Raw genomic sequence first — 26685 nt, forward strand, 5'->3', positions numbered from 1 at the left:
TCACCACGCTGTCGTGCTGACGGAACTCTCCCTCAAAGCTCGGCTGGATCGGAGTTCGAGGGACGTCATCGAGTTGAACGTGTGCAAAACTCAGAGGTGCCGTGCGTTCGGCACTTGATCGGTCGGATCGTGAAGACGTACGACTACATCAACCGCGTTGTGCTAACGCTTTCGATTTCGGTCTACGAGGGTACGTGGACAACACTCTCCCCTCTTGTTGCTATGCATCACCATGATCTTGTGTGTGCGTAGGAAATTTTTGAAATTACTACGTTTCCCAACAGTGGCATCCGAGCCAGGTTTTATGCGTTGATGTTATATGCACGAGTAGAACACAAGTGAGTTGTGGGCGATACAAGTCATACTGCTTACCATCATGTCACACTTTGGTTCGGCGGTATTGTTGGATGAAGCGGCCCGGACCGACATTACGCGTACGCTTACGCGAGACTGGTTTTACCGCCGTGCTATGCACACAGGTGACTAGCGGGTGTCAGTTTCTCCAACTTTAGTTGAACTGAGTGTGGCTACGCCCGGTCCTTGAGAAGGTTAAAACATCACTAACTTGACGAACTATCGTTGTGGTTTTGATGCGTAGGTAAGAACGGTTCTTGCTCAGCCCGTAGCAGCCACGTAAAACTTGCAACAACAAAGTAGAGGACGTCTAACTTGTTTTTGCAGGGCATGCTGTGATGTGATATGGTCAAGACATGATGCTATATTTTATTGTATGAGATGATCATGTTTTGTAACCGAGTTATCGGCAACTGGCAGGAGCCATATGGTTGTCGCTTTATTATATGCAATGCAATCGCCCTGTAATGCTTTACTTTATCACTAAGAGGTAGCGATAGTCGTAGAAGCATAAGTTGGCGAGACGACAACGATGCTACGATGGAGATCAAGGTGTCGCGCCAGTGACGATGGTGATCATGACGGTGCTTCGGAGATGGAGATCACAAGGACAAGATGATGATGGCCATATCATATCACTTATATTGATTGCATGTGATGTTTATCTTTTATGCATCTTATCTTGATTTGATTGACAGTAGCATTATAAGATGATCTCTCAATAAATTATCAAGGTATAAGTGTTCTCCCTGAGTATGCACCGTTGCGAAAGTTCTTCGTGCTGAGACACCACGTGATGATCGGGTGTGATAGGCTCTACGTTCAAATACAACGGGTGCAAAACAGTTGCACACGCGGAATACTCAGGTTAAACTTGACGAGCCTAGCATATGCAGATATGGCCTCGGAACACTGAGACCGAAAGGTCGAGCGTGAATCATATAGTAGATATGATCAACATAGTGATGTTCACCATTGAAACTACTCCATCTCACGTGATGATCGGACATGGTTTAGTTGATTTGGATCACGTGATCACTTAGAGGATTAGAGGGATGTCTATCTAAGTGGGAGTTCTTAAGTAATATGATTAATTGAACTTAAATTTATCATGAACTTAGTACCTGATAGTATTTTGCTTGTCTATGATGATTGTAGATAGATGGCCCGTGCTGTTGTTCCGTTGAATTTTAATGTGTTCCTTGAGAAAGCAAAGTTGAAAGATGATGGTAGCAATTACATGGACCGGGTCCGTAACTTGAGGATTATCCTCATTGCTGCACAGAAGAATTACGTCCTGAAAGCACCGCTAGGTGCCAGACCTGCTGCAGGAGCAACACCAGATTTATGAACGTCTGGCAGAGCAAAGCTGATGACTACTCGATAGTTCAGTGTGCCATGCTTTACGGCTTAGAACTGGGACTTCAACGACGTTTTGAACGTCATGGAGCATATGAGATGTTCCAGGAGTTGAAGTTAATATTTCAAGAAAATTCCCGGATTGAGAGATATGAAGTCTCCAATAAGTTCTAGAGCTGTAAGATGGAGGAGAATAGTTCTGTCAGTGAGCATATACTCAGAATGTCTGGGTATAACAATCACTTGATTCAACTGGGAGTTAATCTTCCAGATGATAGCGTCATTGAAAGAATTCTTCAATCACTGCCACCAAGCTACAAGAGCTTCGTGATGAACTATAACATGCAAGGGATGGATAAGACGATTCCTGAGCTCTTCGCAATGCTAAAGGTTGCGGAGGTATAAATCAAGAAAGAGCATCAAGTGTTGATGGTCAACAAGACCACCAGTTTCAAGAAAAAGGGCAAAGGGAAGAAGAAGGGGAACTTCAAGAAGAACAGCAAACAAGTTGCTGCTCAGGAGAAGAAACCCAAGTCTGGACCTAAGCCTGAGACTGAGTGCTTCTACTGCAAACAGACTGGTCACTAGAAGCGGAACTGCCCCAAGTATTTGGCGGATAAGAAGGATGGCAAGGTGAACAAAGGTATATGTGATATACATGTTAATTATGTGTACCTTACTAATGCTCGCAGTAGCACCTGGGTATTTGATACTGGTTCTGTTGCTAATATTAGCAACTCGAAACAGGGACTACGGATTAAGCGAAGATTGGCTAAGGACGAGGTGACGATGCACGTGGGAAATGGTTCCAAAGTCGATGTGATCGCGGTCGGCACGCTACCTCTACATCTACCTTCGGGGTTAGTTTTAGACCTGAATAATTGTTATTTGGTGCCAGCGTTGAGCATGAACATTATATCTGGATCTTGTTTGATGCGAGACGGTTTTCATTTAAATCAGAGAATAATGGTTGTTCTATTTATATGAGTAATATCTTTTATGGTCATGCACCCTTGAAGAGTGGTCTATTTTTGTTGAATCTCGATAGTAGTGATACACATATTCATAATATTGAAGCCAAAAGATGCAGAGTTGATAATGATAGTGCAACTTATTTGTGGCACTGCCGTTTAGGTCATATTGGTGTAAAGCGCATGAAGAAACTCCATACTGATGGACTTTTGGAACCATTTGATTATGAATCACTTGGTACTTGCGAACCGTGCCTCATGGGCAAGATGACTAAAACGCCATTCTCTGGAACTATGGAGCGAGCAACAGATTTGTTGGAAATCATACATACAGATGTATGTGGTCCGATGAATGTTGAGGCTCGCGGCGGGTATCATTATTTTCTCACCTTCACAGATGATTTAAGCAGATATGGGTATATCTACTTAATGAAACATAAGTCTGAAACATTTGAAAGTTCAAAGAATTTCAGAGTGAAGTTGAAAATCATTGTAACAAGAAAATAAAGTTTCTACGATCTGATCGTGGAGGAGAATATTTGAGTTACGAGTTTGGTCTTCATTTGAAACAATGCGGAATAGTTTCGCAACTCATGCCACCCGGAACACCACAGCGTAATGGTGTGTCCGAACGTCGTAATCGTACTTTACTAGATATGGTGCGATCTATGATGTCTCTTACTAATTTACCGCTATCATTTTGGGGTTATGCTTTAGAGACGGCTGCATTCACGTTAAATAGGGCACCATCAAAATCCGTTGAGACGGCGCCTTATGAACTGTGGTTTGGCAAGAAACCAAAGTTGTCGTTTCTTAAAGTTTGGGGCTGCAATGCTTATGTGAAAAAGCTTCAACCTGATAAGCTCGAACCCAAATCGGAGAAATGTGTCTTCATAGGATACCCAAAGGAAACTGTTGGGTACACCTTCTATCACAGATCTGAAGGCAAGACTTTTGTTGCTAAATTTGGATCCTTTCTAGAGAAGGAGTTTCTCTCGAAAGAAGTGAGTGGGAGGAAAGTAGAACTTGATGAGGTAACTGTACCTGCTCCCTTATTGGAAAGTAGTTCATCACAGAAACCGGTTCCTGTGACACCTACACCAATTAGTGAGGAAGTTAATGATGATGATCATGAAACTTCAGATCAAGTTGTTACTGAACCTCGTGTAGGGGAACGCGACAGAAAACAAAAATTTTCCGACCTACGCACCAGCCCAGGACCACTATGGAGACTGCATACATGGTTTGATCTTTTTCGTTACCGACTCGTAGCGCAGCGGGAAGTAGAGTCGATGACGATCGGCGGTGCAGATCCCCGCAGCTAGGATTTACAACCTCCCAACCGCGAGGATTTATACCCTCATTTGCTCCTCAGACAGCCCTCCGGGAGGCGGTCGAACAGCCCCCCGGACGGTGTCGCGGACAGCCCTTCGGGAGGACCTTCGAAACTCGAACGGTCACTCGGACAGCCCTCCGGGAGGACCTTCGAAACTCGGACGGTCACACGGACAGCCCTTCGGGAGGCACTCACGAACTAAGACCGAAACTACGATCTCTCTACAGAGTTGCACACATACGGTGTCATCTATCCGGCAGGGCTTCGCCGTCCAGAACTAGTTCCTGCCGGAACCCAGACAACCTTACGGCTCTACGAAACTCTTTTCGTGGGAGGGAGAGAAGAAGCCAGATAATGCATGGCATGTGTATGAGAGCAAGGGATGAGTGTGGAGGGCTGCCCCTCCACCTCTATTTATAGGAAATCCCAAGGGGGTAGGGTAGTTTCACAAAAAACCCAAAATGCACATGAATGAAGTCCTTCCACAAGGGCCTAGGAGTGAAACCAAGGAACAAGAGGGTCCCCAAGGGGGGATACCCCATGTGGCCGGCCACACCCCCATGAGGGGCCCAAAAAATGGCTCCTATCCATCCATGTCATCCCCAAGATCTTTTGGAGCAAAGCCCCAAAAGGTGGCTTTCCATAAAGTAACCATAAAGCTGATTTTCACTATTCACGACGACATTTTTCAGCGTCTGATCGAACTGAAAATATTTATGTGGGCTAAGACATTTCCAATACCCACTAAAATGATTTTCAACGCGTTCCGAAACAATTCCGGTTTTAGTGATTTTCATCTGCGAAACGCATCTGAAGTGGCTCCGGCAGCTCCGGAACATTTCCTGTTTTTATCTCAGAAAATTCCAAAAAGCTTCCAGAATGATTCTGGGATCCTCCAAGAATTATCAGGCATGTGACGAAACCAATTTGACTTAATGGTGTACCCCGAAACAACTTTTCGGTATCATCGAAACTTATCCGATGACCTCTCTCAGCGGTACGATTCCGCTGTCCGAAACTTTTCGGTGTCCGAAACTTTTTCGGTGATTTTCTCTCAGACTCCCTGTCTAGTATTCAGCAGATAGATGACCCTTAAGCGTGTGACCCTATAGGTTCGGTGAAGTATAGACATGACCCGGAACCCCTTCCGATCAATGATCAACATCGGAGCCGTGGACACCCATATTGACCCCTATACCCACACGAATAAATATTCGAGTGAACCTCCAGTTGCCGTGTGCTATTCCTGTTGCTTCGCGATATGTTACAAATACCCGAGGTGAGACATGTTGGCATTCCCGTGGATCAACAACTTGTCCACTATGCTAGTTACCTCGTTACCGGTATTGTTCTCTTTTCTCGTTATCGTGTTCCGGCATCCCCGTGATCAAATCACAAAGTGTCTGGCCAGACGATGATGGATACCGTAACACCGAGAGGGCCCAGAGATATCTCTCCACCGTTGGAGGAGCAAATCCCAATCTTGAGCTATCAAGTTACTTGACACACTTTTCCATGAACCCGTAAGCCGCCGTAATAGCCACCCATTTACGGATGACGTTTAACAAACCCCAAAGTTCATGAAGCAAGCATGAAGAAACTCGATACTCTCATGGTCTAAGGAATCATGCAAACGTTAACCATCTCTGTGTTATGTACCAATAAACTTGTGACGAATGTATCTCATAGCATAACATCAATTCGGGTCGATTCAACACAAATGTCCTTCCTGACATTGTGCCCTCAAAGTTGCTTGGCATAGACATGCCCATGATTGGGAAAACATAATCATCATGCAACACTTGAGCTAGTCTTAGAGGCATGACTAGGAATACATTTTATCGTTTTTTATTCCACACGTGCATATGGGTTCTCCCCAGTGCCTTTATGGATATACGGGCTCGGGAACCACAGCAGTTATAGCATGGAACATAAACATAATTATGAACAGGGAGATAATCAATAACATTTATTATTGCCTCTAGGGCATATCTCCTACACCTCGTAGGTCAACTAGAGTAAGATCCGCACCAGAGTGGTACGGTAATCCTGTTCTGGAGGTTATGTTACTAGACCATGATGAACCTACGAACTATGAAGAAGCGATGGTGAGCCCAGATTCCGCAAAATGGCTTGAGGCCATGAAATCTGAGATGGGATCCATGTATGAGAACAAAGTATGGACTTTGGTTGACTTGCCCGATGATCGGCAAGCCATTGAGAATAAATGGATCTTCAAGAAGAAGACTGACGCTGACAGTAATGTTACTGTCTATAAAGCTCGACTTGTTGCAAAAGGTTTTCGACAAGTTCAAGGGATTGACTATGATGAGACTTTCTCACCCGTAGCGATGCTTAAGTCTGTCCAAATCATGTTAGCAATGGCCGCATTTTATGATTATGAAATTTGGCAAATGGATTTCAAAACTGCATTCCTGAATGGATTTCTGGAAGAAGAGTTGTATATGATGCAACCGGAAGGTTTTGTCGATCCAAAGGGAACTAACAAAGTGTGCAAGCTCCAGCGATCCATTTATGGACTGGTGCAAGCCTCTCGGAGTTGGAATATACGCTTTGATAGTGTGATCAAAGCATATGGTTTTATACAGACTTTTGGAGAAGCCTGTATTTACAAGAAAGTGAGTGGGAGCTCTGTAGCATTTCTGATATTATATGTGGATGACATATTGCTGATTGGAAATGATATAGAATTTCTGGTAGCATAAAGGGATACTTGAATAAGAGTTTTTCAATGAAGGACCTCGGTGAAGCTGCTTATATATTGGGCATCAAAATCTATAGAGATAGATCAAGACGCTTAATTGGACTTTCACAAAGCACATACCTTGACAAAGTTTTGAAGAAGTTCAAAATGGATCAAGCAAAGAAAGGGTTCTTGCCTATGTTACAAGGTGTGAAGTTGAGTAAGACTCAATGCCGGACCACTGCAGAAGATAGAGAGAAAATGAAAGATGTTCCCTATGCTTCAGCCATAGGCTCTATCATGTATGCAATGCTGTGTACCAGACCTGATGTGTGCCTTGCTATAAGTTTAGCAGGGAGGTACCAAAGTAATCCAGGAGTGGATCACTGGACAGCGGTCAAGAACATCCTGAAATACCTGAAAAGGACTAAGGATATGTTTCTCATTTATGGAGGTGACAAAGAGCTAGTCGTAAATGGTTACGTCGATGCAAGCTTTGACACTGATCCGGACGATTCTAAATCGCAAACCGGATACGTATTTACATTGAACGGTGGAGCTGTAAGTTGGTGCTGTTCTAATCAAAGCGTTGTGGCGGGATCTACGTGTGAAGCGGAGTACATAGCTTCTTCGGAAGCAGCAAATGAAGGAGTCTGGATGAAGGAGTTCATATCCGATCTAGGTGTCATACCTAGTGCATCGGGTCCAATGAAAATCTTTTGTGACAATACTGGTGCGATTGCCTTGGCAAAGGAATCCAGATTTCACAAGAGAACCAAGCACATCAAGAGACGCTTCAACTCCATCCGGGATCAAGTCCAGGTGGGAGACGTAGAAATTTGAAAGAAACATACGGATCTGAATGTTGCAGACCCGTTGACTAAGCCTCTTCCACGAGCAAAACATGATCAGCACCAAGACTCCATGGGTGTTAGAATCATTACTATGTAATCTAGATTATTGACTCTAGTGCAAGTGGGAGACTGAAGGAAATATGCCCTAAAGGCAATAATAAAGTTATTATTTATTTCCTTATATCATGATAAATGTTTATTATTCATGCTAGAATTGTATTAACCGGAAACATAATACTTGTGTGAATACATAGACAAACATAGTGTCACTAGTATGCCTCTACTTGAGTAGCTCGTTTATCAAAGATGGTTATGTTTCCTAGCCATTGACATGAGTTGTCATTTGATTAATAGGATCACATCATTAGGAGAATGATGTGATTGACTTGACCCATTCCGTTAGCTTAGCACTCGATCGTTTAGTATCTATTGCTTTCTTCATGACTTATACATGTTCCTATGACTATGAGATTATGCAACTCCCGTTTACCGGAGGAACACTTTGTGTGCTACCAAACGTCACAACGTAACTGGGTGATTATAAAGGTGCTCTACAGGTGTCTCCGAAGGTACTTGTTGGGTTGGCATATTTCGAGATTAGGATTTGTCACTCCGATTGTCGGAGAGGTATCTCTGGGCCCACTCGGTAATACACATCACTATAAGCCTTGCAAGCATTGCAACTAATGAGTTAGTTGCGGGATGATGTATTACGGAACGAGTAAAGAGACTTGCCGATAACGAGATTGAACTAGGTATTGAGATACCAACGATCGAATCTCGGGCAAGTAACATACCGATGACAAAGGGAACAACGTATGTTGTTATGCGGTTTGACCGATAAAGATCTTCGTAGAATATGTGGGAGCCAATATGAGCATCCACGCTCCGCTATTGTTTATTGACCGGAGACGTGTCTCGGTCATGTCTACATAGTTCTCGAACCCGTAGGGTCCGCACGCTTAAAGTTCGATGACGGTTATATTATGAGTTTATGAGTTTTGATGTACCGAAGGTTGTTTAGAGTCCCGGATTTGATCACGGACATGACGAGGAGTCTCGAAATGGTCGAGACGTAAAGATCTATATATTGGACGACTATATTTGGATGCCGGAATGGTTCCGGGTGAGATCGGGATAATACTGGAGCTTCGGGAGGTTATCGGAACCCCCCGGGAGGTATATGGGCCTTAATGGGCTTTAGTGGAAATGAGGGAAAAGGAGCAAGGGAGGGGGCGCCCCCCAAATTCAATCCGAATTGGGAGGGGGGACGGCCCCCCTTTCCTTCCTCCCTCCTTCCTCTTCCTTCCCTCTCCCTCTCCAAATAGGAAAAGGAGGAGTCCTACTCCCGGTGGGAGTAGGACTCCCCCCCTTGGGCGCGCCTCCTCCCCTTGGCCGGCCCTATCCTCCCCCCTTTATATACGGAGGAGAGGGGCACCCCATAGAGACAACAATTGATCTCTTTGATCTTTTAGCCGTGTGCGGTGCCCCTCTCCACCATAGTCCACCTTGATAATATCGTAGCGGTGCTTAGGTGAAGCCCTGCGTCGGTAGAACATCATCATCGTCACCACGCCATCGTGCTGACGGAACTCTCCCTCAAAGCTCGGCTGGATCGGAGTTCAAGGGACGTCATCGAGTTGAACATGTGCAGAACTCGGAGGTGCCGTGCGTTCGGTACTTGATCGGTCGGATCGTGAAGACGTATGACTACATCAACCGCGTTGTGCTAACGCTTCCGCTTTCGGTCTACGAGGGTACGTGGACAACACTCTCCCCTCTCGGTGCTATGCATCACCATGATCCTGTGTGTGCGTAGGAAATTTTTGAAATTACTACGTTCCCCAACATTGCGGGAGTCCGGACCGCTCCCCCGCCAGCTTCTGAGCACCCTGGCCCACCCAAAACCCGTCCTCCACCCCACGCACTTTCGTTCAGCGCCGCTCCAGAGCGTTAGCGCCTGCATTCATGCCCAACCAGAGTGGATACGACCGCTCACTCACGCCGGCATTAAAGCGGCGCACCAGCCGAGACAACGTCGCCCGCGCCACTTCCCAGTGCAGGCGACTACAGAGCGTTCAAACGACATGTTGGCCGCCCGTCTGTCCATCTGCCGCCCACATTGATACCACACGGTTGCCGAGGCATCTCCTCCGGCGCCACCCGTCCGTCCCTCTGCCGCCCACCATTGCTATATAAACTGCTACCCTGGCCATAGCCACAATCATCCGCCTCCAATCCCTCTCGTACCACTCACATCATGGATTCTTCCCCCGCCAAAGCTCTCTGGGATGGGCTGATGTTGGACCAGAAGAAGGAGATGGACGTCATTGATGTTGGCTGGCTGGCCAGCAGGCAGCCGTAAGACGACGACGTCCCAATGGAGGACGTTGCCGACGGTGAACCAACGCCACCCTCGCCGATGCACTACACCATGAGACCATCGGCGAGGCCCATGCCCATTACATGGACATAGTGCGGGAGGAGCGGAAGGAGCAGTGCGGGTGGGGGAGCAGCTCGCCGTTGGAAGGGCAGTCACGCCGGACGTGGACCTAGCGGAGCAGGAGGCGTTGCTCGAGTCCTACTGCTCCGCCCATGAGATCCGCCTTGCCTGCTGCCGGTACCACCAGTGGGTGGCTGAGGTGGCGGCCGTATACAAGGCATGAAACGACGCGGGCGGGGCGGTGTTTGGCGAGACCGACGAGGAGGAGGAGGACATCACTGAGGCCATGCCGCACCGAGACAACCACGAAGCCAACACATCAGTGGGCTCCATCGACATCGAGGAAGAGTAGTGCCCGGTATGTCGCCGCCGCTCGTGTCCTAGGGAAGCCACTGCTCCTCCCCTCCCGTCGACACCAAACTTGGTGGGCTCAACATCGGCGACTAATTAGCCGCTTGCCGATGATGTGGAGGCGGACATCTTCACTTCCTGGGTCTTTGGAGGCGGAGCTGGAGAGCACCGAGGCGGTACTTGAGAAGGCGAAGCTTCAGTTCACGGGGCTCATGGCCGGACACGGGGAGTTGTACTAGCACCGCTTAGTTGATGTAAATGTAATGAAATCCGTCATGTTTATAGGAAATCTGGCTGTATTTATATGAAATACAGCCATGTTTGAACAAATTTTGTCTGGTTGGTTCAACCTATTGTTAAAATGTTTGCGGCCACGGCTGGATGGCGGCCTCCCACATCTGTGTCTGCGGACTGGTCCCCCCTATTCGCGGACGGTTGCGTGAGGAAATTTGTGAGATGCCGTTGGAGATGCCCTTACTCTACTCCTCGAAATAGGCCTTTGCCCCATTTTATAAATAAGGGATAATTAATTTATGCCCTTAGTTGGATCCCACTCGGCAGTTATGCCCCTAGTTAAAAAAAACTCAGTTCTGCCCAAGCCATTTCCTCCTCTTATGCTTTTGCCCTTTGACTATTTGACCATCACTTTGAAAACTTCATAAAAAATTCATACTAACTTAGAAAAAATTAAATGAGATAACAAGATCACCTATATGTGCATGCCATTTGCATTCATGACAACAGTGTTGGAAAGTCCCCATCTCAGTTTGAGCTCATATGATCTCAGCATGATCAGTAAAAATTGGAACATAAATTCTAATGTTTTTTGTGGCAAACATTGACAAATTAAATGTTTTGAGTTCTTGCAAAGTTTCATTAGGGAATGAACTTTGTGGAAGTCATGGCAAAACAAATCAGCACTCCAAAATGATTTTGTTTTAAAAAATCAATTTTGTTTTCCTTCGCTACGACTTCCAAGGATGTCATTCCTTGATGAAACTTGGCAAGCACTCAAAAGATTGGTCAATGTTTGCCAACAAAAATATTAGATATTTTTTATTTCTTCATTTTCCAGATTTTACTGTTGATGTAGAGATCATATGAGCTCAAATTGAGATGGGGACTTTCTAACACTTTTGTCACGAATGCAAATGACATGCACAAATACGTGATGTTTTTCTGAACATTTTGATATCTTATTTGCATGTTTCTCAGTTAGTGTCAAATTGCTATGAAGTTTTCAAAAGACTGTCAAACGATCAAAGGGCAAAAACATAACAGGAGCGAAGTGGCTTAGGCAGAACTGAATGTTTTTGGAAACTAGGGGTAAAACTGCCAAGCGAGACCCAACCGGGGGCATAATTATCCCTATAAATGAAGGCACAAACCGAACAAAGTACACGGCTGAATGATACAAGTTGGTGACGTAACCCTCTTACAAATCAGATCCTAGGCTACCCGGACCACGAAGAAGACAAGCAACTACGCTACCGAAGGGGAATATAGGAGAAACTGAGAACAACCACACACAGCACCCTAAGACACCAAACCTCCTCGACAACGCCCCCAAGAGGGATATGACGCAGAACGTCGTCGCTGCCTAGCCCCAGCGGGCAAGGGTCTTCACCCGGAACTGTGACACAAGGAGGAGATCCACGACGACGTCTTCAAGAGCCGGAGAGCCAACCATGTGAACCGCCATCCGGAGATGCCGCCATGATACAGAGTACCAACTGGGGTAGGAAGAGTAAAAGGCCACCCCTTTCACTCCTAGCCTAGCATGAACCACGGATGCTGGGCCGGCGCCACCACTATAGGGTTCCCGGCCCTGCGTCCCCAGCCAGTCCCGATGGACCGGGGGAGACTGTGATGCCCCCGATTCGACCGTACACTAATCATACACGCAAATGTGTACGATCAAGATTAGGGACTCATGGGAAGATATCACAACACAACTCTAGACACAAATTAAAATAATACAAGCTTCCTATTACAAGCTAGGGGCCTCGAGGGCTCGAATACAAGCTCAATACACAAGAGTCAGCGGAAGCAACAATACTTGACTACAGACATAAGTTAAACATGGATGTCTTGAGAAGCCTAGCACAAAAGCAAAACGATCGAAGAGGCAAGGCCTCCTGCCTGGGACCTCCTCACTACTCCTGGTCGTCGGCGGTCTTCATGTAGTAGTAGGCGACGGGGTGGCATCTGGCTCCTGGGATCCACCATCTGGTTGCAACAACCGAAAAGAAGAAAGAAGGGGGAAAAGGGGTAGCAAAGCAACCGTGAGTACTCATCCAAAGTACTCGCAAGCATCCGATCTATACTAAGTATGCATTGGTATCAAATGGAAGGGTTGTATCTATGGACTGAACTGCAGAATGCCAGAATAGAGCGGAAGACCTAGCCTATCGAAGACTAGCATCTTCAAGCAGCTCCAAGCATCTTGCAGCATGTAGAAGAGTAAAGAATAGCAGTTTATATTTAACAAACATGTTGTAGCATTAACGCCCAGAGATCCTTCCTCGACTCCCTGCGAGAAAGCAATCCCGGAGCCACATATCTCAAGTATCCATTTCTAGTTGTAAAAGATCAGGATATAAGTCTAAACGTCCATTACCGTGGACACGGCTATTAATAGATAATCTTCCCTGCAGGGGTGCACCATGTTTTCCAACACGCTTGATTACTCTAGCCGGACACATTTTTCTAGTTCAATGCCCGGCCTCGGAAAATCAACACGTCGTAGCCCTACCTACGCTCAGCGGAGAGGTCCCCGTCGGCCTACTTCCTAAACACTCCGGGGTCTGGGCCCATCGCCCGTTGCACTCCGGGTCATTGCGTGCAGGGCGGGTCCAGGCTCCACCACTACAGGATGGTGCCGGCCCAGCCGTGCCGCAATGCTGAACTGGACGTCTGACAAAGCTTCGGCTGATAGTACCTCGTCGAGGCCCATAACTATTGTCGCGTGGTGGTTAGTGCGTAAAGGCCAAAGGCCAACTCAGAACAAATACCCAAACCATAGTGTATTATTAGCTTGCGGAGACGAGCAGAGACTCACGATAATGTGACCCCATCGCCTCATCTCGAGGAAATACGGCAAGGGCTAGCCCAGCCGACTCGGGGGCGGCCTGCCTGCTCGGCCGTGCCTCGTAACCATCTTGTGGGTGCTCTCCGGGCCCGCCCGACTTTCACAAAGGTCTCAAGTAAAGTCAAGGTAACCGTGTGTCCAAACATCAAAGGGAAAACCCAAGGAATCACCCTTGATGGATTCCACTCGATGTAATCATCAAGGTGAACGTAAGAGGAACCACCCTCGAGGTTCACACTTGAGGGGTTGTACGACAGAGTCGTATCGGAAGTGGTTAAGGAGGAATCACCCTCGATGACCATGACCGAATAGCTACACTACAGAGATCTCATCAGGAGTGATGTATGAGGTACCACCCTCGGCACTCGATGGTGACTCTGCAGAGTCGAGCAACAAAAGGGGCGTGATGTGATGTGAGGTGTCGGGCTCTGGTCGTCGATCACGTTGATCGAGTCGTCGATGATGAAGCAGGGGCAACAAGGACAAGTGGGGGTCATTGATGGATCACTAACCAACCTATACTAAGCAGTTTAGGATAATCGGGTAGGTAACAATAAGCAGGTTACAAAAGCAGGCTATGCATCAGAATAGTAGCAATCAATGACAGTAGCAAAATCTAATGCAAGCATGAGAGAATGGAATGGGCGATATCGGGATGATCAAAGGGGGGCTTGCCTGGAAGCTCCACTGAAAGGGAAGAAGGGTCGTCGTCGACGTAGTCGATCACAGTGGCAGCATCAGTCTCGGGGTCTATCGGAGAGAAGAGGGGGAATAAACAGTAAATACACAACAAACAGACGCATGACAAGTCAACAAGCTGAGCTAGGGGTGTTCTAACGCAGTACTACGCGATACCGGCAAATGGAGGAAACATCCGGGAAAGTTTTCCGAAGTTAGGCATTTTTGGACAGACGAACCGGAGCGGGAAGGTTGCATGTTCGCTATGCTAGGGACGTGTGACAGATGAATGGAACGCGTATTCGGATTCGTCTCGACGTTCTGAGTAACTTTCATGTATATAACTTTTTCATCTGAATTACGGTTTATTTTATATTAATTTTCAAAGTTTTTAATTTTTTTTGAAATTAACAGATTTAACTTAAAAGGAAAACAGGGTTATGACATCAGCATGATGTCAGCAGTCAACAGGGTGTTGACTGGGTCAAACTGACGTGAGGGACCCACCTGTCGTTGACTGTTTCCTAAGTAGCAGATTTAATTAGACTAATTAGGTTGTTAATTAGTTAATTAAGCAAATTAATTAACTATTCTACTAATTAATTAATTAGTTTTTTACTTTTAATTCTTTTTTCAAACACCTATTTTTTAAAAGAAAAGGGGCTGTGGGGCCCCGCTGGCAGTGGCCCATCTGGCCACTGGAGCGGGTGCGGCTAAATGGGCGTGGGAGTGGGCGCCCATGGGGCGGACCCGGGCGTCGGCGTGCTGGGCGCGGCCAACAGGGCGAGCGCCCGCGAAGGCCGTAGCCTGCCCGGGGCGGGACGAGGCCATGGCCGGTGCGCCGGTGCTAGCGGGCGACGCGAGCGGCGCGTGTGCGTGGAAGAGGCGGGTGGCGGCGCATGGGGCCAGCGCAGCCGTCAGCGGCGGGAAGCGCGGCACGCCGCAGAAGTAGCAGGAGACGAGCGGGCGTGGGGCGGCGAACGATGGCCAACGAGCGAAGGGGGTCGAGCGGGTCGCGGCGACGGGTAGGAGCGCGGTCCGGCACCAACAGCGAGCGTGGGAGGGCGTGGTGGCGCGACAGAGGAGGCTGGCCGGAGCTGGAGGGGCCGCGGGATGGAGTGGGAGCGCATACCCAGGGGGTGCTGCAAGCGGGAGCGGGCGGGTGCCGGCGGCTGTGATGTGATGTGCGTAGTGGCAGCCAAGGCAGCAGGTGCGGTTCAGCGGGGCGGGCCGGCACAGCAGCGTAGAGCAGGCAGCAGCCAACAGGCGCACGCGAGCAACAGTAGGCAGTAAAGCAGCAGTGCTCGGCGATGCAGGACGTGGCGCAGGCGCGTCGGGACGGACCGGGGTAGTGGGAGTGAGCGAGCGCGTGCGTTGGGTGCGGCTGGAGGTGCTGAGCACGCAAGCGGGCTCGGGTGCGGGTTGTGGCCACAGGGGCCATGCCGGCGAGCTCGACCGCGGCGGCGGAAGCGCGAGTGCGTCGGGGGCGGGCTATGGCTTACGAGGAGGGCAGCGGGAGAGGGACCGGACGTGGTGCTCACCGGGCTCCTGCAGATGTGCTAAAGCGGGCTCGGGGGAGGCTCGAGGTGACCGGAACGGCGACGGAAGCTGCAGCGACTCGAGGTTGAAGATGACCTCGCCCCGCTCGAAGAAGAGGTGCCCGGCTCGAGCCCGATGGCGCAGGCGACGTAGGGGAGTAGGACGGAGCTGGTGGGCACGGTGGAGAGGCGCGTGGTGGTTGCTGGGTGCGGGATCGAAGCGGGCGTGGCGGCGACCGCGTCGGCCTCCCCTCTAGATCGATGGAGAGGGAGGTGGAGAAGGGGAGAAGAGGGGCAAGTGGGAGAGTGGGTGGAGCAGGGGGAGGAGCCCGAGGGGGCGGCCTTATCCCCTCGGGGCGTCGCCGGCGAAGTGATCCGACTGGGACGAGCCCCTGTAGCGGCTCGGGTCGGGGGAACAGAGAGGAGGGAGGCGACCAGGGGAGGTGGGCTGCTGGGTTGGGCCTCCCAGGTAGCTAAGGCCCACGGGACAGTGGGCCTCTCCCATTTTTACTCTTTTGCCTTTTGCATTTTGTTTTTGTACCAAATGAGTTTTCTTTTGAACAAAACTTGGCACATAAATCTAACACAATATATTGAGATGGAACAAAAAGTATGGGGTCAAAAGGAGTTATCTAACCATTTTTAGAAATTGAAAATGCCAATTTAATTGCTGCTGGAACAAAAATTAATTCCCAGGGGCATTTTGGGAATTCAAAAGAGGTTGGTTCCAACATGACAAATATCCAGGGATTATTTTCCACCCTTTGAACATTTTAGTTTGCATGTTTGAGAAATTTGAATTTTGGACTTTAGTTTGATCTTGAATTTGGATTGCGATTTGGATCAACCGAGGATTAGCAACAGTAAGAGTGGTGATGTGGCACCACTAACTTGGGATTACTGTAGCTTAATTATTCGGGCGTCACAGAGACAAACCCCGGTGAATCCCGATGGCCGTCGCCGAGCACACTCACACGACGCCATGTCCGTGGCCCTCGACTTCGTGTTGGATGACAGTACCGTCATGTCCTGACCACCACCAACAATCACCGCACCCGTGAAGGGAGAACCTCCCTACCGGCGGGCACTACCTGGATCGAGCCCAATCTCACCTACCCAGAGCAGCAACTCCGACATGCCTTGGGGCCTGAGCATGAGCCCCCGATCACAGCCACTCCGACGTTATAGACCGAGAAGAAGGGAGATCACATCCACCACGTTGCGCCACCGGCGGTGCACGACCACCAGTGAGCGCCTCGCCCCCACAAACCCGCTCCACCCGCGCCCCGATCAAGCCTGTCACCGCGCCACACCGCCGGACACACCCGACTGGGGCACACCACCACGCCGCGCCACCACCGTCGCCCGAAGCCACAGCCACGAGCCGGCGGTTGGATGAGCCCCCAATGCAAATAATATCGGAAGGTCAACTACCGCCACCCCAAGCACGCCCGCCACCCCACGACATCCAATAGCCGCCAGCAACACCCCGCCGCCACCGAACCTCGTCGGGACACCACTGTGGACCACCACCACCATCCAGAACCTGCAGCCACTGCCGGCCCCACGCCGCCCATGGCCCGCGTCGCCCACTACTCCCGGCGCCATATTTGGGCGCGAGCAGCCCGATGCGCCACTGATGCCACATGACAACGTGCCGGGAGGGCAGTCGCCACGCCACCACAACCTACCAAATGCAGCACCTTGCGCGTGGCAGTGGCCCGCACCAGCCCCACATGTGAGGGGACGAGGAGACCCGCCGGCGCAGGCGCCAGCCAGGCTTTGCCGGGGCATGCCCTGTAAAGGCCGCGGGGGAGGAAGGGGATGGGAGGAGGGAGGAAGGCCGATGGCGGCTAGGGTTCCCTCCTCGTCGTCTGCGGGGCGACGCGGGAGGGGTGGGTCATACTCCACTAAAAGGCTAGTCTACTAGACTACTACTAAATGATGACTACGATTTTGCTAAAGCACATCTTGATATGTCTTAATTAAGTATTGCACATCTAAGTGCCATATCAATGATTTTACACGAAGATTTGTGTAAATATCTTTTCTTTTCTTTTCAATATTTGATTGAGTCACTTAAACGTGCATACTTAGAGCATATCTAAATATGTCCTAGACAGAATAAAAGTCATGGGATGTGACATGGTACTACTAGGAATGATTCTACATGTACAAGTATGTTACAGATCCTATCTCCAATACTTTCGTGATTTTCTACTAGATGAACCCTTAAGTCTAGCAAAGCTCGTGCTACTAATACAGTACTAGTCATCAACCGTGCGGCCGCACGGGCTAGTAATTAAATGTTGAAAGAGTTTCCTATTTCCCTAACATAGCCGCCACATGAAGGCGACTAGGGAGGCGATCCTCCACCTTGATCTTCACCGGCCAGGGCTGATCCTCTCTCCCTCCGACTGCTGCTCCGACGGTACGAGGGAGGGGTGGGGGGGGGGGGGGGGCGTTCCTCCGCTCTGTAATTAGTGTTTGCCTTTTTAGGTCGTGCTGCGTTGTTGGGGTAGTGGGAGCGGCGTCCGAATGAATAAAACCGCCCCAACCCCACTCCCACACCGGCGGTGTCCTTCATGGCGGCGTTTCGGAGTTGATGGCATCGTGTGTTTGCCGATCATTTAGATCGACGGTGTTAGCGTTCATGGATGGTGTCAGCGAGGCGGCGACGGCGACCCCTTCGGGTGTGTCTATCCTTCTGCTCTATCCCCATTGATGCGGCGTTGTCTCCGACTTCACGATGGAGCATGAAGGTTTTGTCGTCCGGGAGTACGTGCAGATGGTTGTCTACGTAGGTGACAGCTTGAAGAAGGTGCATCCTGTGCTGGGTTAGTGATTGGAGGCTGACAATTCTGGTTTCCTTCTCCGACGTCATAGTCGTGCGAGGGTGTCAGTTCTGGAGTTTGATGGCGTGTCCGGGGACACGTTGCCCCGGCCTGATTCTTTAATCGACAATAATTTTGCTTCAAGAAAACTACTTTGGAGGTCCGTAAAGCTGCACATCAGCGGTGGAGCCGGGTCGAGCTTGGGTGAAGAGGTGATCTGTCTACTTTCTCTTGATGGAGAGGGACAAACGCTGGTCTTTTGCGTAGGATTATCCTATCTTTTTAGTCCTGTAATGTCGATGTTTACTTGACTTGTAACTGAATTTTTATTTTATTAATGAGACATGTATTATCATGAAAAAAAATGTTGAAAGAAAACATAAATCGCTGGAGGTTTTGCTTAATACTTTTGTGTGTAAATTCTTTTAGCATTAGAATATTGGGAATTATTGAATATGTCCGGGACGCTCTATCCATCAGTCGCTTGAAAATTATATTTTAGCCGGTCACTTTTTTTCGAGGGGATGAATCGCAACCACAGCTAAAAGGCCCAATGACTGCTGCAGTTGTGCTATCACCTACTGACAAAATACTCATACAATGCAATGCATGTTTTGTTGCTTCTCATGTCACACATGGATGGGTCCCACATGCATGGTCATTGGGGATGGACTTGTCTCGATGGAGTACTACTTGTACATACACGCAACAACTCAGTAAACAAAAAATAAAACAAAAATGAGAAAAAATCTCTAAGAAAGAATGAATCAGAGATCGAGTACGTGGAATTCTTATTCCGTGTAAGTCGATTTTGTGGCAAATGAACGTGCAGTACAATCAAAATTGACTAGCACCAAATTTTATCTCAGTCGATTTATCCGAGGAACACTCGGCCCTTTGCAACCATAAAACAAAACCCCATGAGATACTTAGGCTGAAACATAGATAAAGTGGCCCGATACCCGGTGAGACAAAAACTAAAAGAAATGAACAAAAAGAAAACAAAAGAAAAGCGAAAAAAGTTTTCTAAGGAAGAATGAATTAGTGCATTGGTAGTACTCATTAAGTATAAATAAAATAAAAGAACAAATAATGAATTTTCTTGCATAATTTCAACATGATTTCGCTTTTTATATTATGAAGAAACAAGCATATAATAGTGGAATTAGTGGCATTAGGATTACCCTTAAATAACAAAAGAAATGTAATAAAAATAAAACAAATCAAAATAATGAAGGAAGAATGAATTAGTTACATTGTTATTACACTTTAACAAGAAAGAAAATAAATAAACTTACAAAACATGTACACAATTTTATACTAAGATTACACTTTCTGTTATATGCAAAATAATAAACATATAATAAGGCAATTTTTGTCTGTAGTATAATTTACGCACATATTGTATAGTACTACTAAGTATATTTAGTTATTTACACATACGGGAAAGAAAAATAATGTTTCTAAGGACGGATGAAATACTGGCATTGGACATGTGGTATTACCCTTTAAGAACAAAGATATTTGAAACCTAATAAAATAATGAAAAATATTGTACACAATTTACACATAACTCTTTTTTTTAGAATTTGCACCAAAGTTACTACCGAACCTCGTAGGTCAACTAGAGTAAGATCCGCATCAGAGTGGTACGGTAATCCTGTTCTGGAGGTCATGTTACTTGACCATGACGAACCTACGAACTATGAGGAAGCGATGATGAGCCCAGATTCCGCGAAATGGCTTGAGGCCATGAAATGTGAGATGGGATCCATGTATGAGAACAAAGTGTGGACTTTGGTTGACTTTCCCGATGATCGGCAAGTCATAGAGAATAAATGGATCTTCAAGAAGAAGACTGACGCTGACGGTAATGTTACTGTCTACAAAGCTCGACTTGTTGCAAAAGGTTTTCGACAAGTTCAAGGAGTTGACTACGATGAGACTTTCTCACCCGTAGCGATGCTTAAGTCCATCCGAATCATGTTAGCAATTGCCGCATTTTATGATTATGAAATTTGGCAAATGGATGTCAAAACTGCATTCCTTAATGGATATCTTGAAGAAGAGTTGTATATGATGCAACCAGAAGGTTTTGTCGATCCAAAAGGTGCTAACAAAGTGTGCAAGCTCCAGCGATCCATTTATGAACTGGTGCAAGCATCTCGGAGTTGGAATATACGCTTTGATAGTGTGATCAAAGTATATGGTTTTATACAGACTTTTGGAGAAGCCTGTATTTACAAGAAAGTAAGTGGGAGCTCTGTGGCATTTATGATATTATCTGTAGATGACATATTGTTGATCGGAAATGATACAGAATTTCTGGATAGCATAAAAGGATACTTGAATAAGAATTTTTCAATGAAAGACCTCGGTGAAGCTGCTTATATATTAGGCATCAAGATCTATAGAGATAGATCAAGACGCTTAATTGGACCTTCACAAAGCACATACCTTGATAAAGTTTTGAAGAAGTTCAAAATGGATCAAGCAAAGAAAGGGTTCTTGCCTGTGTTACAAGGTGTGAAGTTGAGTCAGACTCAATGCCCGACCACTGCAGAAGATAGAGAGAAAATGAGAGTCATTCCCTATGCTTCAGCCATAGGTTCTATCATGTATGCAATGCTGTGTACCAGACCTGATGTGTGCCTTGCTATTAGTTTAGCAGGGAGGTACCAAAGTAATCCAGGAGTGGATCACTGGACAGTGGTCAATAACATCCTGAAATACCTGAAGAGGACTAAGGATATGTTTCTCGTTTATGGAGGTGACAAAGAGCTCGTCGTAAATGGTTACGTCGATGCAAGCTTTGACACTGATCCGGATGACTCTAGGTCACAAACCGGATACGTATTTATATTGAACGGTGGAGCTGTCAGTTGGTGCAGTTCCAAGAAAAGCATCGTGGCGGGATCTACATGTGAAGCGGAGTACATAGCTGCTTCGGAAGCAGCAAATGAAGGAGTCTGGATGAAGGAGTTCATATCCGATCTAGGTGTCATACCTAGGGCATCGGGTCTAATGAAAATCTTTTGTGACAATACTGGAGCAATAGGCTTGGCGAAGGAATCCAGATTTCACAAGAGAACCAAACACATCAAGAGACGCTTCAATTCCATCCGCGATCAAGTCAAGGAGAGAGACATAGAGATTTGCAAGATACATACGAATCTGAATATTGCAGACCCGTTGACTAAGCCTCTCTCACGAGCAAAACATGATCAACACCAAGACTCCATGGGTGTTAGAATCATCACTATGTAATCTAGAATATAGACTCTAGTGCAAGTGGGAGACTGAAGGAAATATGCCCTAGAGGCAATAATAAAGTTGTTATTTATATTTCCTTATATCATGATAAATGTTTATTTTTCATGCTAGAATTGTATTAACCGGAAACTTAGTACATGTGTGAATACATAGACAAACAGAGTGTCCCTAGTATGCCTCTACTTGACTAGCTCGTTAATCAAAGATGGTTAAGTTTCCTGGCCATAGACATGTGTTGTCATTTGATGAACGGGATCACATCATTAGAGAATGATGTGATGGACAAGACCCATTCGTTAGCTTAGCACTATGATCGTTTAGTTTATTGCCATTGCTTTCTTCATGACTCATACATGTTCCTATGACTATGAGATTATGCAACTCCCGAATACCGGAGGAACACTTAGTGTGCTATCAAACGTCACAACGTAACTGGGTGATTATAAAGATGCTCTACAGTTGTTTCCGATGGTGTTTGTTGAGTTGGCATAGATCGAGATTAGGATTTGTCACTCCGAGTATCGGAGAGGTATCTCTGGTCCCTCTCGGTAATGCACATCACTATAAGCCTTGCAAGCAATGTGACTAATGAGTTAGTTGCGGGATGATGCATTATGGAACGAGTAAAGAGACTTGCCAGTAACGAGATTGAATTAGGTATGGTGATACCGACGATCGAATCTCAGGCAAGTAACATACCGATGACAAATGGAACAACGTATGTTGTTATGCAGTTTGACCGATAAAGATCTTCATAGAATATGTAGGAGCCTATATGAGCATCCATGTTCCGCTATTGGTTATTGACCGGAGATGTGTCTCGGTCATGTCTACATAGTTCTCGAACCCGTAGGGTCCGCATGCTTAACGTTCGATGACAGTTTGTATTATGAGTTATGTGAGTTGATGACCAAAGGTTGTTCGGAGTCCTGGATGTGATCACGGACATGACGAGGAGTGTCGAAATGGTCGAGACATTAAGATTGATATATTGGACCATGTTATTCGGACACTGGAAGTGTTCCGGATAGTTTCGGGTAAAACCGGAGTGCCGGATGGGTTACGGGAACCCCTCGGGGGAACTAATGGGCCACCATGGGCCCTATTGGAGAGAGAGGAGGGTAGCCAGGGCAGGCCGCGCGCCCCCCCTTGGTGTCCGAATTGGGCAAGGGAAGGGGGGGCTCCCCCCTTTCCTACTCCCTCTCCCTCTCCTTCCTCCCCCTCTCTCCCTCTTGGTGCAATCCTATTAGGACTTGGAGTCCTAGTAGGACTCCCCTCTTGGGCGCGCCCTAGGGGCCGGCCGGCCATCCCCTTCTCCCTCCTTTATATACGTGGGGAGAGGGGCACCCTAGAACACACAGATTGATCTTTTAGCCATGTGCTGTGCCCCCCTCCATAGTTACACACCTCGGTCATATCGTTGTAGTGCTTTGGCGAAGCCCTGCGCCGGTAACTTCATCATCATCGTCGCCACGCCGTCGTGCTGACGAAACTCTCCCTCGGCCTCAACTGGATCAAGAGTACAAGGGACGTCATCGAGTTGAACGTGTCCTGAACACGGAGGTGCCGTACGTTCGGTGCTAGGATCGGTCGGATCATGAAGACGTACGACTACATCAAGCGCGTTGATAAACGCTTCCGCGTTCGGTCTACGAGGGTACGTGGACACACTCTCCCTGGTCGTTGCTATGCTTCTCCTAGATAGATCTTGCGTGATCGTAGGATTTTTTTTGAAATACTACGTTCCCCAATAGTGGCATTCTAGCCAGGTCTATGCGTAGATGTTATATGCACGAATAGAACACAAAGACTTGTGCGTGATAATAGTCATACTGCTTACCAGCATGTCATACTTTGATTCGGCGGTATTGTTGGATGAAGCGGCCTAGGCCGACATTACATGACCGCGTTCATTAGACTGGTTCTACCGCCGTGCTTCGCACACAGGTGGCTAGTGGGTGTCTGTTTCTCCAACCTCACTTGAATCGAGTGTGACTAAACCCGGTCCTTGTTGAAGGTTAAAACATGACACTTGAAGAAAAATCATTGTGGTTTTGATGCGTAGGTAAGAACGGTTCTTGCTAAGCCCGTAGCAGCCACATAAAACTTGCAACTACAAAGTAGAGGACGTCTAACTTGTTTTTGCAGGGCTTGCTGTGATGTGATATGGTCAAGATGTGATGATATATAAATTGTTGTATGAGATGATCATGTTTTGTAGAAGTTATCGGCAACTGGCAGGAGCCTTATGGTTGTCGCTTTATTGTATGAAATGCAATCGCCATGTAATTGCTTTACTTTATCACTAAGCGGTAGCGATAGTCGTAGAAGCAATAGTTGGCGAGACGACAACGATGCTTCGATGGAGATCAAGGTGTCAAGCCGGTGACGATGGTGATCATGACGGTGCTTTGGAGATGGAGATCAAAGGCACAAGATGATGATGGCCATATCATATCACTTATATTGATTGCATGCGATGTTTATCCTTTATGCATCCTATTTTGCTTAGTACGGCGGTAGCATTATAAGATGATCTCTCACTAAATTTCAAGGTACAAGTGTTCTCCCTCAATATGCACTGTTGCTACAGTTCGTCGTGCCGAGACACCACGTGATGATCGGGTGTGATAAGCTCTACGTTCACATACAACGGGTTGAAGCCAGTTTTGCACACGTAGAATACTTGGGTTAAACTTGACGAGCCTAGCATATGCAGATATGGCCTCGGAACACTAAGACCGAAAGGTCGAGCGTGAAGCATATAGTAGATATGATCAACATAGTGATGTTCACCATTGAAAACTACTCCATCTCACGTGATGATCGGACATGGTTTAGTTGATTTGGATCACGTGATCACTTAGATGATTAGAGGGATGCCTATCTAAGTGGGAGTTCTTAAGTAATATGATTAATTGAAATTTTATTTATCATGAACTTAGTACCTGATAGTATTTTGCATGTCTATGTTGTTGTAGATCAATAGCCCGTGCTACTGTTCCTTTGAATTTTAATGTGTTCCTAGAGAAAGCTAAGTTGAAAGATGATGGTAGCAACTACACGGACTGGGTCCGTAACTTGAGGATTATCCTCATTGCTGCACAAAAGAATTACGTCCTGGAAGCACCACTAGGTGCAAGACCCACTGCAGGAGCAACGCCGGACGTTATGAACGCCTGGCAGAGCAAAGCTGATGACTACTCAATAGTTCAGTGTGCCATGCTTTACGGCTTAGAACCGGGACTTCAACGACATTTTGAACGTCATGGAGCATATGAGATGTTCCAGGAGTTGAAGTTAATATTTCAAGCAAATGCCCGGATTGAGAGATATGAAGTCTCCAAAAAGTTCTACAGCTGTAAAATGGAGGAGAATAGTTCTGCCAGTGAACATATACTCAAAATGTCTGGGTACAACAATCACTTGACTCAACTGGGAGTTAATCTTCCGGTTGATAGTGTCATTGACAGAGTTCTTCAATCACTGCCACCAAGCTACAAAAGCTTCGTGCTGAACTATAATATGAAGGAATGGATAAGAAAATTCCCGAGCTCTTCACGATGCTAAAGGCTGCGGAGGTAGAAATCAAGAAGGAGCATCAAGTGTTGATGGTCAACAAGACCACTAGTTTCAAGAAAAAGGGCAAAGGGAAGAAGGGGAACTTCAAGAAGAACGGCAAGCAAGTTGCTACTCCCGGGAAGAAGCCCAAGTCTGGACCTAAGCCTGAAACGGAGTGCTTTTACTTCAAAGGGACTGGTCACTGGAAGCGGAACTGCCCCAAGTATTTGGCGGATAAGAAGGATGGCAAAGTGAAAGGTATATTTGATATACATGTTATTGATGTGTACATTACTAATGCTCGTAGTAGCGCCTGGGTATTTGATACTGGTTCTGCTGCTCATATTTGCAACTCAAAATAGGGGCTACGGATTAAGCGAAGATTGGCTAAGGACGAGGTGACGACGCGCGTGGGAAATGATTCCAAAGTCGATGTGATCGCCGTCGGCACGCTACCTCTACATCTACCATCGGGATTAGTTCTAGACCTGAATAATTTTTATTTGGTGCCAGCGTTGAGCATGAACATTATATCTGGATCTTGTTTGATGCGAGACGGTTATTCATTTAAATCAGAGAATAATGGTTGTTATATTTATATGAGTAATATCTTTTATGGTCATGCACCCTTGTTGAGTGGTCTATTTTTGTTGAATCTCGATAGTAGTGATACACATATTCATAGTATTGAAGCCAAAAGATATAAGTTCAATAATGATAGTGCAACTTATTTGTGGCACTGCCGTTTAGGTCATATTGGTGTAAAGCGCATGAAGAAACTCCGTGCTGATGGGCTTTTGGAATCACTTGATGCTTGCGAACCATGCCTCATGGGCAAGATGACTAAGACTCCATTCTCCGGAACTATGGAGCGAGCAACAGACTTAATGGAAATAATACATACTGATGTATGCGGTCCGATGAGTGTTGAGGCTCGCGGCGGGTATCGTTATTTCCTGACCTTCACAGATGATTTGAGCAGATATGGGTATATCTACTTGATGAAACATAAGTCTGAAACATTTGAAAAGTTTAAAGAATTTCAGAGTGAAGTGGAAAATCATCGTAACAAGAAAATAAAGTTTCTACGATCTGATCGTGGAGGTGAATATTTGAGTTACGAGTTTGGTCTTCATTTGAAACAATGCGGAATAGTTTCGCAACTCACGCCACCCGGAACACCACAGTGTAATGGTGTGCCCGAACGTCGTAATCATACTTTATTAGATATGGTGCGATCTATGATGTCTCTTACTGATTTACCGCTATCGTGGTTATGCTTTAGAGACGACTGCATTCATGTTAAATAGGGCACCATCTAAATCCGTTCAGACGACA

The sequence above is a fragment of the Triticum aestivum genome, chromosome 7D (assembly GCF_018294505.1).
Source record: "Triticum aestivum cultivar Chinese Spring chromosome 7D, IWGSC CS RefSeq v2.1, whole genome shotgun sequence".
Taxonomy (NCBI): domain Eukaryota; kingdom Viridiplantae; phylum Streptophyta; class Magnoliopsida; order Poales; family Poaceae; genus Triticum; species Triticum aestivum.